Genomic DNA, 16,777 nt, shown 5'->3' with positions numbered 1-16,777 from the left:
GCACCATCAATGCCACTCTGTCAAACATTACAGCCCAGTTTCCACACTTGCACGAGTATGTCTGACTCACAGGCAAACTTGAGCAGTCTTAGAAAAGTCCAAAACAATTCTTAAAACTCAAACCCATTTTTGATCTATATGGGATTGTTGATTTACGAAGCATAGACCTGCCCTCGATGAATCTAACTCCATCAGTGCATGCCTGGTACTATAGCCTATAAACCACGGTTACGTTTTTTTTCCCAGTTATTGGCTGGATTATTTTATGAAATCTGGATTAATTTATTACCAGTGTGGAGGATGTGGGACTAGCTACATTGCTCTTGCAGAGAGCCGGCTCGGGCTCAATGGGCTGAATGGCTTCATTCTGTGCTATAACCTATGATTCTATTCAATGATATTTTGTCTGTCATTCTATCTGTGCAGCCCAAAACACCACATCTTCTGCCTGATCTCATAATTAGGGAGATGTGGATCCCTAGCAGTGATTCCAAAGCAGTCACATCATCCAAAGTGTTAGATGTCATCATAAACCATGAATTTTCAGCAGTCATTGACCGCTCAATGAAGTCACAGTCCTGAAACCTTTCTAGGATGTAGGCATTTTCCTGTCTAATAACCATTGGGTTTAATAGAGGTCACTTTAAGAAAAGTCAAACATTTTAAAAGATTACTGGGCCCATCAAAGCTTATTCCTCTTGTACCTTAAGTCTCCCAAACCCTCCTCAGTCACAATTGCCCTGCCTGAGTCAGAAGGTTCAAGTCCCACTGGAGGACGTGAACCCGTGACCCTGGCTGACACACCAGTGTATTGAGAGTAAGAGCAGCATCATTAGAAATACTCTGCTTTGCACAAGAGGATTAAACCAAGGTGTTTTTTTCTTACTTGTTCTATTGGTTCAGTTGGATGTTCAAGATTCCATGACATTCTTTTTGCAGAAGAGCAGGAAATTGCCCTGGTTTTTACTGGCCAACATTTATCCCTCAACAATGGAATAGACTGATCTTTCACTCTGTTGCTATTTGTAGGATTTTCCTATGTGCAAGTTGGCAACCATTGCACCAGGTGCTCTACTTCCATCTAATTTATTGTATGTGAATGTTTTGGGGCTGTAAAATGCTTTATAAATAATTGCAAGCCTTTCTCTTGATTAGAGTGTTCACCTCTATTGTGAACGCCTCTAATTCTTTTGGCTCTATTACCCTGCCTGACAAGCTATTCCAAATATCTATCATCCTTTCAATGAAGAAGATATCAATACTGCACTTGAGGCATCAATTTGAATTAATAATTTTGTTTCTGCCCCTTGTTTACTTCTCCCATATACATGTTGTATTTAATTCAGTCTTGGACCTGTTTGTTTACCTGTAATGGTTGCCATGGTAGTTATAGAGACCAGTTCCTCCCGGATCGACAGTGCACGGTGATGAAGGTTAATAATTGTGATGTTTGCCAAGTCGTCATCAAAAATTGATATCTGAGAAACGGCCATTTCATACAGCAGGCAAACACTGTCTTTATAATGCAGTTAATCAGGTATTGTAAATAATAATAAAAGTAACAATAGGTACTTTTCTCTGCTGACAACAGAATAGGTTTTCAGATAGTGGACCCCAGGAAATGGCTGCATATTAAACTTGCGTTTTCTTGGTTCCACTTGCCTTTTAAATAAGACCTGAAATGGAGTTGGATGTTTAATGGGAAATAAGTTGAGTTGCCTATTAACTTGTATATCTGATTGGTGGGAAGCCATAAGGTGCAATGGGTAGGATCTCTCCCTCTGAGCCAGAAGTTCCTGGTTCAAGCCCCACCCCAGGACTTGATGGCCAAGGGAGGAGCGTTCATAATGTGGCCAAACAGGTTGCGTATCAACTTGCGCATTCTTCCAAGACACCCCAATGACAGGTGGTAAGAGCGGGAGAGAGAACCCTGGTCAGCTGTGTGATGGAAAGAAAGTTGGACCCTCTGCCATCACTATCTATAGTTCCGGACCATAACATAAAAGTGCATGTTGTCATAGAAATTCGGATACCTTGAGGGGCCAGTTGGTTGGGCTGTCGGTGTAGATGAGATTCGGTGCCAACAGCACGGTGTTCAATTCCTATTCTGGCTGGGGTGGATTCAGTAACTACCTCCTTGCCCTACCCATGATGGGAGTCGTGGCACTGTGGGCTGGACCTGCCTTTGAGCAGAGAACCGAAGAAGCAGCATCGGATTAGTATCAGTCTTAGACCATAAGACATAGGAGCAGAAATTAGGCCATTCGGCCCATCGAGTCTGTCCCACCATTCAATCATGGCTGATAAGTTTCTCAATCCCATTCTCCTCCCCGTAACCTTTGATCCCCTTACCAATCAAGAATCTATCTATCTCGGTCTTAAATACACTCAATGACCTGGTCTCCACAGCCTTCTGTGGCAATGAATTCCATAGATTCACCACTCTCTGGCTAAAGAAGTTTCTCCTCATCTCTGTTCTAAAAGGTCTTCCCTTTACTCTGAGGCTGTGCCCTCGGGTCCTAGTCTCTCCTGCTAATGGAAACATCTTCCTCACGTCCACTCTATCCAGGCCTTGACTCAGTGGGGTAGCATTCTCTTGCCTCTTAAAACAGTGAGGGTTCAAGTCCCACTCCAGAGGCTTGAGGACAAAAATTTAGGCTGAAACCAGTGCAGTGCTGAAGCTGTGCTGCATTGTCAAAGGTGTTATCTTTCAGATGAGACGTTAAGCCAAGGTCCCATCTGCCCTCTTAGGTGGATGTAAAGGAATACCTTCCATTGGAGGGTCTGGCATAGGCAGCTGGAAAAAGATTGAAGACAATGTACTGACAAAGAGCTTGTCATTTTGGTAAGTGAGTCTGATTTCCAAACCTTTCTGGAGGGGACCAAACGCAGGAGAGATTTCTGAGTGCACGGGAGAGAACTCTCTGTCATGTTTTTCAGATGAGAAGCACCATGAACAAATGAAGTGAAAGGAAACCAGGTGTGCAGACAAAAACAATGATTTCCTAGACGATAGACAAACATGGTACAACATCCGAGTCTGTTTGATAGATGGTGGAATTGGGCTTGAAGCAACATAAATTCTGTCTCAGGTACATTGTCCAATTTGAGCACTTCAGACCAATCTCCCCAAAAGTCAGTCGTGCACCATTCCAACCAGAAGGTTGTATTTAGGGCCAACATGGCACACAGGGAGCATCTTCAAATGGATTGCAACAGTTCAAGAAGTTGGTTCGCAAGGCAACCAGAGATGGTCAATAAATTCTGGCCTTGCCAGTGACAGCCACGCCCCAGGAATTAATTAAAGATGTTTGGCACAGGTGCATAAGGCACATATAAGGATTTGATAAGGAAGGTCTACCCAACAATAGACAGCTCAGGCCAATCTTTCACAGTACTGCATGTCAATTTGTTCCGTAAATGCTCACCAATGCAAAGCCTTAATACAACTTTATAGCTTTTTCGCTGCATGTTATACATGCCCAGATCTCACCCACAACTTCAAGGTAAAGCATATAATCGAAAACACTACCAACTCTCACCTTTGAAAGTCACTGCACCTTACATCTTTGTAAAGTAACTCAACTGTATGATGCATATTCACTTGCTAACTGCGAATTACAGTAATTGTCAATGTGCTATGCATCTTCAACCTATAACGTCTCAGGACTACATTGTATAGGATGGCACCTCAATGACACAATCTAAACCGCAATCATCTCTATTCCTCAAAAAATAACATTTACCCCCTCCCCTTACTGCCCTATAGATTTCCCCCCCCCCCCCCCATGTCCCTTTCCCCTCCAAACTTCTTAAATGTGCTGCCACCTTCCAAATCTGTCACCATCTTGCTTGCAACTGCTCATTTGAGTCTCTCCAGTCAGGTTTTAATCTCTGCTGAATGACACTAACCAAGGTCACAAATGACAACCTGGTAACTGCGACTTATCTCTCTATCCTCCTAAAACCACTTTGCAGCCTTTGACACAGTCAATTGCGCCATCCCTTCCCTTCATGGTCCAGCACAGTGTGATTGCCTTCGTTTGGGTCCACTCATATCTATTCAATTATAGTCAGAGCATCTCCAGTAATGGATCCTCTTCTCACCCCTCCCCAGTATCAACAAGATTCCTCCAAGGGCCTCTCTTTGGCCCGCTTCCCTTCTTCAGCTACATGCTGATGTTTGGACGTGATCCAAAGACACACTATTACCCTCCCCTTGATTCACCCACTGCCAATTTTCCTTCAGACTGCCTGACATCCAGTCATAAATGAGACTCAGTTTCCTCGAGTTAAATATTGGTAAAACTGAAGCTATGGGCTTCAGCCTGTGCTACAAAACCCCACCCTTTACACTGATTCTATAATCCTCCCGAACCACTAAGGCTGAACAACTTCTTGTCAGTTCATTTTTGTTACGGTAAAATCTTGAGTCAAGTCCCAGGGGAACTGCCTCCAAATTCATGTTAAGTGGAGTTTTATGACAGCTGAGTGAGTGCATGAGTGCATATTTATGTAACCCAACATGTCTACAAACACTCCGTCAGAAACAACAGATTCAAATGCCGGATGATAACACAGAAGGTAGTAAATGTGTGAAATATGTCTCTATTCAATTTATTCATGGCTTACAATTGCCTGAGCTTGCAAAAGGCCAGGGCTTTGTGTTGAAAAAGGCTGGGAGTTAGCTCCAGAAAAAGTCGGTAATCTTCTGCTTAGCGTGCTGATTTTCGCATGTGCGCGATGCAACCTGCAACGTTGTCAATGCAGTTAAATATGTTTTCAGTACTTTTGTGTTGCAGTCTGAAATCCCAGAGCACCTCTGCGGTCTTCGTGACATAAACTAGGGGAAAAACAGGCAGGGGGACATTCATTGGATTCTTCAGGGTTGTCTGCCTCCTCGGGCTGTTTGGTTGAAGAATGCACTTTCCTGCAGATGGGAAAGATGGGAATGCTTTCTGCTCGGGCTCGAACCTTGTTAGCAGAAGCTTCTTCAGTGTCCTGATAGGCAGCCATTCTAATCCTCATCCTTGCTGGGGGAGAATGCCTGTTTGTCGAACTGTTCCAAGATGTTCGCCTTCTGTTTCATCATGGTGGACAAAATTGATGGCAGAATCTCCCACTTCTTCGTGATGTCCAGTTTTCACTTTGCATCACGGTTTACCATTTGCTGTATCAGCTTCACCTTATCTCTGATCGACAACACTTTTAACTTTCTCTTAGTTTTGGCCATACTCTCAGGTTTTGTACATCCTTTCACAAGGAGATCTCGATGTCGAATGATGGCTTGCTCAGTGCTCCATGATTTCATTCTCTTGTGTGGTCTAACGCTACTCTGTTCATATTGAGTGGAGTTCTGTGATGGCTGAGGAGGCCTTGTTCCTCCATGAATGCATCTCTACCCGATATGCCTACAAAAACAGTCTTTGTCAAAAACAACAGCTTCAAAGGCTGAATAAAAAACACATGACAAATTTGGCTAATCCAGACTGACCATTGCGGAATTTTGGCTTATTACAGGCATCATTCTATGGCATTTGATATTCTGCCAGCCAGGAATGGCTGATGACTTTGACATCATCAGAATTTAGTGTCATCCAAGTTTGATTCATCACAATTTCACTGTATATGATTACACGCTTGTAAAGTGCTTTGTGGGAGGTTTACCTACTTTAAAAGCTGGTATATAAATATTGTTGTCGCAGAATTAGATGACCTGCAAGCCCTTTGACTTTGAGCTGAAATTCAGACCCACCTACGAAACACACCTACCTCTAAATTCACCTCGTCAGGTCCTGCTTCAGCCCATCTATCAATCATTCATAACTTATATCATCTACATTTATCATCAACTTTTCCAATATTCTTAACCTCCCGTTCTCAACTCATCAGTAAATTTGGGCTAATCCAAAACTCCGCTACCCATCTCGTATCCATTACCCCTACCTTTGATGATCTATGTTGACTGCTGGTCCAATGCTTCATTCCCCTCCCTATCTCTGTAACCTCCTATAAACCTCTGTAAACTCCTACCCTGATGTCTTGTGCATGCTCCCCTCTCCAATTGGCCACAATTTTAGGCGAAGATCTATGTTCATAGCTCTGCGCTAGGTTTCTACCGATGCCATGGCTTGAATTTTTGCTCCTGGCTTGGGGCATTTCCAAGCTCCATAAACACGACCCAGGAGAAAGTGCCCTAGAAGTTGGAATTTTCATTCTGGGGTGGTGTGGCTCACTGGGGTGAGGGCCAGGTAACCCCAGAATGAGTGTAGGGGCTGCTGGGTTCAAAGGCAAGCTGGGCAGAAAGCTTGCCCCAGTGCACTGGCACTATGTTGAAGTTTTTAAAAAACCGAAGAAACAGCCCTCATCTCTCATACCCCTGCAACCCCCCTACACACTCCCCATTCCCTATTCATGCCAACCTATAGCCCCTCACATCCACCATGCCAATCTATGCCCCTCTGCCTAGCCCATGGCCTTTTATAGTTCCTATGACAACACAAGCCCCCATCACCACCTTTTGCCCTTGTGCCTATATCCATTATGGGCTGACCTCAGGACCCGTGCTAAGATGAAATAATATAAAGTTCTAAGTGTCAGTTGCAGACTATTATTTAAAAATAACTCATTCATAAAAACCCATTTACTGCTTTACATTCCTTCGGCTACATAATCCTTTATTAGAACAAACATTTTATTCGAGTGCATAATCCCGAATCAAAACAAGCATTGGAACTCATTGTCCCACTTTAAAAAGTGTATTAGCACTTGGGATCAATCAAACTATGAAATGGCAGGAGCCCTATTTTGATAATGGAAGGATGTAGCACTAATCCAGTAATGGAAGCCCTCAGGCTTATGTCAGTTGACAGAGTGAAATAGCAAGCAATGATTTTTTTTTTTAAACAGTCCGGATTTTTTTTTGCAGATTTAAAGGATGGGAATTTTAAATGCCTTTACAGCTTGACATACACTTTTGACAGATCCCACTCCCATGAGCTTCACAGTCCCAGTGAGTTTATGCACCTATTCACACACATTCATGTCTAACTTTAACAATCCCAAAGGGTACCTTAACCTCTCCCAAAGGACACTTGACCTCCCCCAAAGAGTGCCTCGCCTTCCCCTAAGTTGTCGTGGGACCATATCCAAAGGGGCACTCTACCTCTCCAAAAGGGTACCCCACTTCTCCAAAGTTCAGACCTGCTCCTACCAGGTCTAACCTGTGCATGTTCTGTTTTATACACCTGGATCATCAGAAGTAGATGTGAGTGGAGGCAGCTGCTGAGTTACATGGGCAGCTGCCTCCACAAAACGTGCATATGCAAATCCCAACTTGGCCCCATTCCTGCCACTGCAAAAATGGTAGATGCCGTGTTTGGGGATGGGACTTCCAGATTTCAGCCTCTTCCACCTTTTTCACAACAATGGAGAGGCTCTCATTGCAAAAATCCAGACCTGTGTTTCTATATTTCTATGTTCCAATTGGTCACCAACATGAAGCCAAAGTAATGTCTACCGCCTCCAGATAGATTTGCCCGAAAATGCTACATCCGATGAAAGCATAGACAAGTTATAAACACGGATTTGTTGCTGCTGTGAACTTGAAACCACTTCATATCTACCCAAATTAAACAATTTGAACTGCCCTCTACTAGGCATTATAAAGAGGAAACCCCGCAATTTTTGGCAGATTCACTCACTGATTTGTGTTGTCCGCTGGCTGGACTTGCTTATAATATAGTGCATTTAACCTGCTTGTAATCTTGTAATTGCGAGGTGAATGTTTAAATAAGGTGCCTTTTTGTTTTGCAGTTATGGGAGACTGAAGCATGCACCGGGGCAGCAGGTGTGCACTTAAACAGATTAATTCTGTAAATTATTCTTCTCTGTCTGATAACAAGAATTGTAAGCATGATTCGATTTGGTTAATATTTCTCTCTTTGCTCAGACATGCCCACTGTTTCATCTAGATAAGGTGCGTCAAGCTGAGAGTGCATGAAAGGGATCTGGTCGGAACACTGCTTTTGCTCCCACCTGCTTATCTTCCTTTCCCTATTCTAACTGCATTTGTTATCAGTCACATTTCTCACATTGATTGCACACAACACAATAAGCTGCCACTCCATTTAAGGGTTTTTAAAATAGGTACAAACAATAGATTCAACACGAAAAATTCTTCCACTTCAAACCTCTTTTCACTATTTTCCACACCACCAGCAACAAATTTGTTACAGATCTTTTATGCAGGGGAGTCTGAAATACAGTCGAAATTGGTGGTGGCGTGTTACTGTTCACTCCAAGTTGTTGTGGCAACATGCACTTTTACATGTATGTTGTAGTCTGGAGTTATGGTTAGTGAAGGTAGAGGCTCCAATGTTCTTTCTATCACATGGCTGACGAGGAATCTCTACCTCCTGCCATTGGTGCATGTTGGGAGGATTTGCAAATTGATACTCAATCTGTTTGACTGTTTTATGAATGCACCTTCCTTGGACATCAGGCCCTGGAGTGGGACTTGAACCTGGAGCTTCATGGCTCAGAGACAGGGACACTACCCACTGCACCACAAGACATGGCATCAGGTCAAAAATGGGCAAGGAAAGCTCCTGTTGATTACCACACACTGTCGCCGCCCATTTCAGCTGATGAGCCAGCAGTCCTCCACGTTGAATACCACTTGGAAGAAACACTAAGGGTGACAACGATGCAGAATGTACTCTGGGTCGGGGACTTCAATGTCCATCACCAAAAGTGGTTCAGAGGCAAAACCATTGACTGAGCTGGCTGAGTCCAAAGGGACATAGCTGCTAGACTGGGTCTGTGGCAGGTGGTGAGGGAACCAAAAAGATGGAAAAAACATACTTGACTTCATTGTCACCAACCTGCCTGCCACAGATGCATCTGCCCATGACAGTATCGATAGGAGTGACCACCGCACAGTCCTTGTGGAGATGAAGTCCTGTCTTCACATTGAAGATACCCTCCATCGTGTTATGTGGCACTATCACTGTGATAAATGGGATAGATTTTGAACAGATCTAGCAACTCAGGACTAGACAGCCATGAGGTGCTGAGAGTGATCAGTAGCAGAACTGTACTCAATCATCATCTGTAACCTCATGGCCTAGCATATCTCCCCACTCGACCATTATCACCAAGCTAGGAGATCAACCCTGGTTCAATGAAGAGTGCAAGAGACAGCACCAGGCATATCTAAAAATGAGGTGTCAACCTGGTGAAGCTACAACACAGGACTACTTGCCTGCCAACAACATAAGCAGCAAGTGATAGACAGAGCTAAGTGATTCCACAAGCAACGGTTCAGATCTAAGCTTTGCAGTCCTGCCACATCCAGTCGTGAATGGTGGTGGATAATTAAACAACGCACTGGAAGAGGCTCCATAAATATCACCATCCTCAATGAGGAGGGAGCCCAGCACATCAATGCAAAAAATAAGGCTGAAGCATTTGCAGCAATCTTCAGCCAGAAGTGCCAAGTGGATGATCCACCTCGGTGTCCTCCGGAGCTCCCCAGCATCACAGATGCCAGTCTTCAGCCAATCTGATTCATTCCACATGATATCAAGAAATGGCTGAAGGCACTGGATACTGCAAAGGCTATGGGCCCTGACACTATTCCGGCAACAGTGCTGAAGATATGTGCCCCAGAACTTGCCATGTCCCTAGCCAAGCTGTTCCAGTACAGCTACAACACTGGCATTTACCTGGCAATGTGAAAAATTGCCCAGGTATGTCCTGTACACAAAAAGTAGATCAAATCCAACCCAGCCAATTACCACCCCATCCGTCTACTCCCAATCATCAGTAAGGTGATGGAAGGGGTCATCAACAATGCTATCAAGCAGCACTTGCTTAGCAGTAACCTGCTCGCTGACGCTCAGTTTGGATTCTGTCAGGCCCACTCAGCTCCTGAGCTCATTACAGCCTTGGTTTAAACATGAACAAAAGAGCTGAACTCCCAAGGCGAGGTGAGAATCACTGCCCTTGACATCAAGGCAAGATTTCACCGAGTGTGGCATCAAGACACACTGGCAAAACTGGAGTCAATGGGAATCGGGGAAAGCTCTCCACTGGTTGGAATCATATCTAGTACAAAGGAAGATGGTTGTAGTTGTTGGAGATCAGTCATTTTAGTTCCAAGACATCACTGCAGGAGTTCCTCAGGGTAGCGTCCTCGGCCCAGCCATCTTCAGTTGGCTCATCAATGACCTTCCTTCCATCATAAGGTCAGAAATGGGGATGCTCGTTGATGATTGCACGATGTTCAGCACCATTCGTGACTCCTCAGATATTGAAGCAGTCCATGTCCATATGCAGCAAGACCTGGATAATAACCAGGCTTAGGCTGACAAGTGACAAGTAACATTCGCGCCACACAAATGCCAGGCAATGACCATCTCCAACAACAGAGAATCTAACCATTGCCCCTTGACATTCAATGGCATTACCATCACTGAATACCCCACTATCAACATTCTGGGTGTTACCATTGACCAGAAACTGAACTGGACTAGCCATATAAATACTGTGGCTACAAGAGCAGGTCAGAGGCTGGGAATCCTGCAGCAAATAACTCACCTCCTGACTTCCCCAAAGCCTGTCCGCCATCTACAAGGCACAAGTCAGGAGTGTGATGGAATACTGTCCACTTGCCTGGATGAGTGAAGCTCTAACAACACTCAAGAAGTTTGACACCATCCAAGACAAAGCAGCCCACTTGATTGGCACCCCATTCACTCCCTCCACCACTGATGCACAGTGGCAGCATCAACAAGATGCACTGCAAGAACTCATCAAGACTCCTTCCAAACCCATGGCCTCTACCACCTAGAAGGACAAGGGCAGCAGACAAATGGGAACACTGCCAGCTGGACGTTCCCCTCCAAGCCACTCATCCACCATCCTTGACTTGGAAATATATTGTCGTTTCTTCACTGTCACTGGTTCAAAATTCTGAAACTCCCTCTCTAACATAGAAACATAGAAAATAGGAACAGGAGTAGGCATTTGGCCCTTCGAGCCTGCTCTGCCATTCATCATGATCACGGCTGATCATCCAACTCAATAGCCTGCTCCTGCTTTCTCCCCATATCCTTTGATCCCTTTCGCCCCAAGAGCTATATCTAACTCCTTCTTGAAAACATACAAGGTTTTGGCCTCAACTACTTTCTGTGGTAGCGAATTCCACAGGCTCACCACTCTCTGGGTAAAGAAATTTCTCCTCATCTCAGTTGTAAATGGTCTATCCCGTATCCTCAGACTGTGATCCCCCACCATTGGGAACATCCTTCCGGCATCTACCCTGTCTAGTCCTGTTAGAATTTTATTGGCTTCTATGAGATCTCCTCTTATTCTTCTGAACTCCAGTGAATATAATCCTAACTGACTCAATCTCTCCTCATATGTCAGTTCCGCCATCCTAGGAATCAGTCTGGTAAACCTTTGCTGAACTCCCTCTATAGCAAGAACATCCTTCCTCAGATAAGGAGACTAAAACTGCACACAGCATTCCAGGTGTGGTCCCACCAAGGCCCTGGATAATTGCAGCAAGACATCCCTGCTACTATACTTGAATCCTCTGGCTATGAAGGCCAACATACCATTTGCATTCTTTACCACCTGCTTGCTTACCTTCAGCGACTGGTGTACAAGGACACCCAGGTCTTATTACACATTCCTCTCTCTCAATTTATAGCCATTCAGATAATAATCTGCCTTCCTGTTTTTGCTACCAAAGTGGATAACCTCACATTTATCCACAATATAACTGCATCTGCCATGCATTTGCCCACTCACTCAGCTTGTCCAAATCACACTGAAGCATCTCTGCATCCTCCTCACATCTCACCCTCCCACCCAGCTTTGTGTCTTCTGCAAGTTTGGAGATATTACATTTAGTTTCCTCATCTAAATCATTAATGTATATTGTGAATAACTGGGGTCCCAGCACCAATCCCTGCGGTACCCCACTAGTCACTGCCTGCCATTCAGAAAAAGACCCGTTTATTCCTACACTTTGTTTCCTGTCTGCCAACCAGTTTTCTATCCAACAGCACTGTGGGTGTACCTGTACCATATGGACTGCAGCAGTTCAAGAAGGCAGCTCACTACCACCTTGTCAATGGCAATTAGGGATGTGCAATAAATGCTGGCATTGCCAGTGAAGCCCATATCCCGAGAATAAATAAAAAAATATAGTTTTCTTGTTTTTCCCTTCTATCTCTTTTTTATTCTTTCTTTCAATCCAATCTTTATTTCGCGCTCTGTTTTTTCTCCCTGCACCTGATTTGAATCTAATTCACCCTCTTTCCTTCTCTGTCATTCCCCTGTCCTTAAATCTCATTGGTTAAGGGTATAGATGGTTCATTTATTCACGAAGGTCCCAGATATCCCATTGTCCTCACCGCCACCAGTCAGCAATTTACACATTTTGTGTGCTGATGGGTGAGGAAGAAAGTCTAACGAATATAAATTCTTGGCCATTAAATAAAGTAACGTTTTGAAGCCTGTTCCTGCCCCACGGAACTCATTTCTTGCTATCTTGACTCCATTCTCTCTCCCCTTGTCCAGTCCCTTCCCTCCTACATCTGTGATTCCTCTGACACCCTACATCATATCAACAATTTCCAATTCCGTGGCCCTAATGGTCTCCTCTTCACCAAGGACATCAAATCTCCCACCAGGATGGTCTGGTTGCTCTCCATTTCTTCCTTGAACAGAGGCCTGAACAATCCCCATCCAACACTACTCTCCTCCGTCTGGCTGAACTTGTTCTCACACTAAACAATTTCTCCTTAAACTCCTCTCACTTCCTCCAAATAAAAGGTGTGGCTATGGGTACCTGCATGGGCCCCAGCTATGCCTGTCTCTTTATGGGGTATGTGGAACATTCCTTGTTCCAGTCCTACTCCGGCCCCCTCCCACAACTCTTTCTCCGGTACATCGATGACTGCTTCGGTGCTGCTTCATGCTATTGTCTGGAGCTGGAAAAATGTATTAATTTTGCTTCCAATTTCCACTCCTCCATCATTTTCACATGGTCCATCGCTGACACTTCCCTTCCCTTCCTTGACCTCTCTGTCTCAATTTCTGGTGTTAGACTGTCCACCAATATTCATTACAAGCCTATCGACTCCCACAGCTACCTCGACTACAGCTCCTCACACCCCACTTCCTGTAAGGAGTCCGTCCCATTCTCTCAGTTTCTTCGCCTCCGTCGCATCTGTTCTGATGATGCCATTTTCAAAAACAGTTCTGACATGTCTTCCTTCTTCCTTAACCGAGGTTTTCCACCCACGGTGGTTGACAGGGCCCTCAGCTGTATCCGTCCTATCTCCCGTGCATCTGCCCTCACACCTTCCTCTCCTTCCCAGAACCATGATAGGGTACCCCTTGTCCTCACTTATCACCCCACCAGCCTCCGCATTCAAAGGATCATCCTCCGCCATTTCCGCCAATTCCAGCATGATGCCACCACCAAACACATCTTCCCTTCACTTCCCCTGGCGGCATTCCGCAGGGATCATTCCCTCCATGACACCCTGGTCCACTCTTCCATCACCCCCTACAGCTCAACCCCCTCCCACGACACCTTCCCATGCAACTGCAGAAGGTGCAACACCTGCCCCTTTACTTCCTCTCTCCTCACCATCCAAGGGCCCAAATACTTATTTCAAGTGAAGCAGCATTTCACTTGCACTTCCCTCAATTTAGTCTACTGCATTCAATGCTCCCAATGCGGTTTCCTCTACATTGGAGAGATCAAACGCAGACCGGGTGACCACTTTGCGGAACACTTACGGTCTGTCCGCAAGCATAACCCAGACCTCTCTGTTGCTTGCCGTTTCAACACTCCACCCTGCTCTCATGCCCACATGTCCGTCCTTGGCTTGCTGCATTGTTCCAATGAAGCTCAACGCAAACTGGAGGAACAGTACCTCATCTTCCAACTAGGCACTTTACAGCCTTCCGGACTGAATATTGAGTGCAACAATTTTAGATCATGAACTCTTTCCTCCATCCCCACCCCCCCTTTCCAATCCCCCTTTTTTCCAATAATTTATGTTGATTTTTCTTTTCCCACCTATTTCCATTATTTTTAAATGTATTTCCATCCATTGTTTTATCTTTGCCTTTTAGTCTATCTTGATCCCTTACCCCCCACGCCACCCCCACTGGGGCTATCTGTACCTTTATTATCACATTCCTTAGATAATATCACCACCTTCAACACCTCTTTGTCCTTTTGTCTATGACATCTTTTGGTTATCTCCACCTATCACTGGCCCTCTATCCTGCTCTACTTGTCCCAAACCCCCTCCCCCTTAAACCAGCTTATATTTCACCTCTTTTCTATTTTTCCTTAATTCTGTTGAAGAGTCATACGGACTCGAAACATTAACTGTGTTCCTCTCTGCAGATGCTGTCAGACCTGAATTTTTCCAGGTATTTTTGTTTTTGTTTTAAACATTTTGAAGTGTAGTACATCTTGTTATGTAGGAATTGCAACAGCCAATTTGTGCACAGAAACCTGCCATAAACAACAGTGTGATAATGACCAAATCATCTGTTTTTTTGTGATGTTGACTGAGGGATAAATATTGCCCAGGACTCCTGGGAGAACTCCCCCTACTCTTCTTCAAAATAATATCTTTTACATCCACTTGAGAGGACAGATGGGGCATCAGTTTAAAATCCCATCTGAAAGACAGAACGCCCTACAATGCAGCACCCAACTGCATCTGAGTGTCAGCTTTGATTCTGTACTGGACTCTGGAGTTGAAATTCAACCCACTACCTTCTGACTCAGAGGCTGGAGTCCTATTAGCTGATCTGTGCCTGACATTCTAGCATGGTTGTCAACCATAGAAAAGTTACAGTACAGAAAGAGGTCATTCAGCCCATCGTGTCTGCACCAGCTGAAAAAACAAGCTGCCTATTCTAATCCCACCTTCCAGTACCTGGCCTATAGCCTTGCGGGTTACAACACCTCAGGTGTCAGTCCAGGTACCTACTAAATGCGTTGATGGTTTCTGCTTCAGCCACCAATCCGGGCAACGAATTCCAGACACCCAGAACCCTCTGGGAGAAAATGTTTTTACTTAATATCCCCTCTAATCCTTCTACCAATCACCTTAAATCAAAAAACACAATGCTTCCATGGGGAATCTTGGACATGGGATAAATTAAATTACATCGATTTCCTGATCCCTTTGCATAGTGATTCTCTTCTCCATTTTTAAACATCCTATTTGGATTACAGTGAATGTAAAAACAGGGCATCTGCAAAACTCTGTTTGCCTCACCAACATAATTGTGTAATTGTTTACAAGCCATTTGCTCAGGCGACCTGTTACCTGCAGGGTGCCAATAAACTGGATGGTTAGATGGTTCAGGTGAAGATCTATGTTCGTACCTCTATGCTAGGTCTACAGTAAATTTGATAAATAACGTGATAACTTGCATCCATCTTCTTATCATCACCCAGCTGTTGCCAGTGAACGAAGTTGTGCTGACAATAAACAGACTGCAAAACTGCAGCTCGGATGTCTATCCATTGACTTTCGCTGAAATCCAAACATGAGAAGATACAAGAAGAAGATAACTGTGACATCTGGGAAATGTGGTAATCCGGAGAGCAATGTTCCTGTTGTAAGTAATCATGTTCTATAATTAACCAGGGGTGTAATTAGATCTAATGATACTGAATACATCGTGCAACCATTTAAAAACACAAAACATCGGATGTCACCTGTTCTTAATGAAGGGATCAATGACCTACTAAGATATGCTTCAAGTACATCAGTCAGTACATGGCACAGAAGGAAGGCAACGTTCATGGTAAGCGACAATGAGAATCTTCTTATAACCAACTGTGGAATTTCAAATGTAAAATTACCACCTCACACCTTGCTGACTTTTGTCCCATTCAACCTGTTTTCTTTCTTTGAGGTAGATGGGCATGGCTGTTGGACTAAAGTAAATGTCACTATTTAGATTCAGGAGAGGCTGACCATTTAATAGAACTTGATACTCATGCAGTGAAGTGTTTTTGTGTTGTCTCACTACTGAACTTTGTTGGATTAAAAATCCTGCAGTTCTGACGTATAACACTGAGGCTTTGAAATGTCCGCTGTGTCTTGGCAGGTGTGCATTTTGATGCATTCATGTGAAATTCCTCTGAAAATAAACTGCAGTTATAACAAGGGAATTTCTCACAGATGCATCCATGTTGAAGTATTACAATTTTAACTCATGATCTCATTCAGGAAAAATTCAACAGTTTAACATAAACAATGGACCCTTCTTGAAAATCCCCTTCACAATTATGGGTGAGCCCTTTTCTTTTAACCTGTACATCCTGCTTACATTGTTCAAGTGAGTGCAGTTTATATATCATCATACAAGAAGGTTACCACAGACAGCACAGTCAGAAGTGCATGGTAAGTCCCTATAATAGCATATATTGTGTATTGTGAATGGGTTTCATGACACTTGAGTGTGTCCATATTTTTCTTCTTCATTGGCTAACTGATTATTTTCCATATTTTTCTCCTTCCTAATTGGTTACTTTCTACTTTTGTTAATCACTTTTCGTATTACGCAAAAGCCTTTCCCTTGTTTTCAGTTTCATTCACCAAATTAAAATCCAAGGAACAGCCATGTGACAGTTCTTTATTCACTTCACTAAAAAAACCCCTAAAGATAAAAGGTATATTTTAAACACAAATTGAAGGCGAAGGCAAATATAAAG

This window comes from Carcharodon carcharias, chromosome 2 (assembly GCF_017639515.1).
Source record: "Carcharodon carcharias isolate sCarCar2 chromosome 2, sCarCar2.pri, whole genome shotgun sequence".
NCBI classification, from domain to species: Eukaryota; Metazoa; Chordata; class Chondrichthyes; order Lamniformes; family Lamnidae; genus Carcharodon; species Carcharodon carcharias.
The sequence above is the reverse complement of the archived record's forward strand: the minus strand, read 5'-3'. Positions refer to the sequence as shown.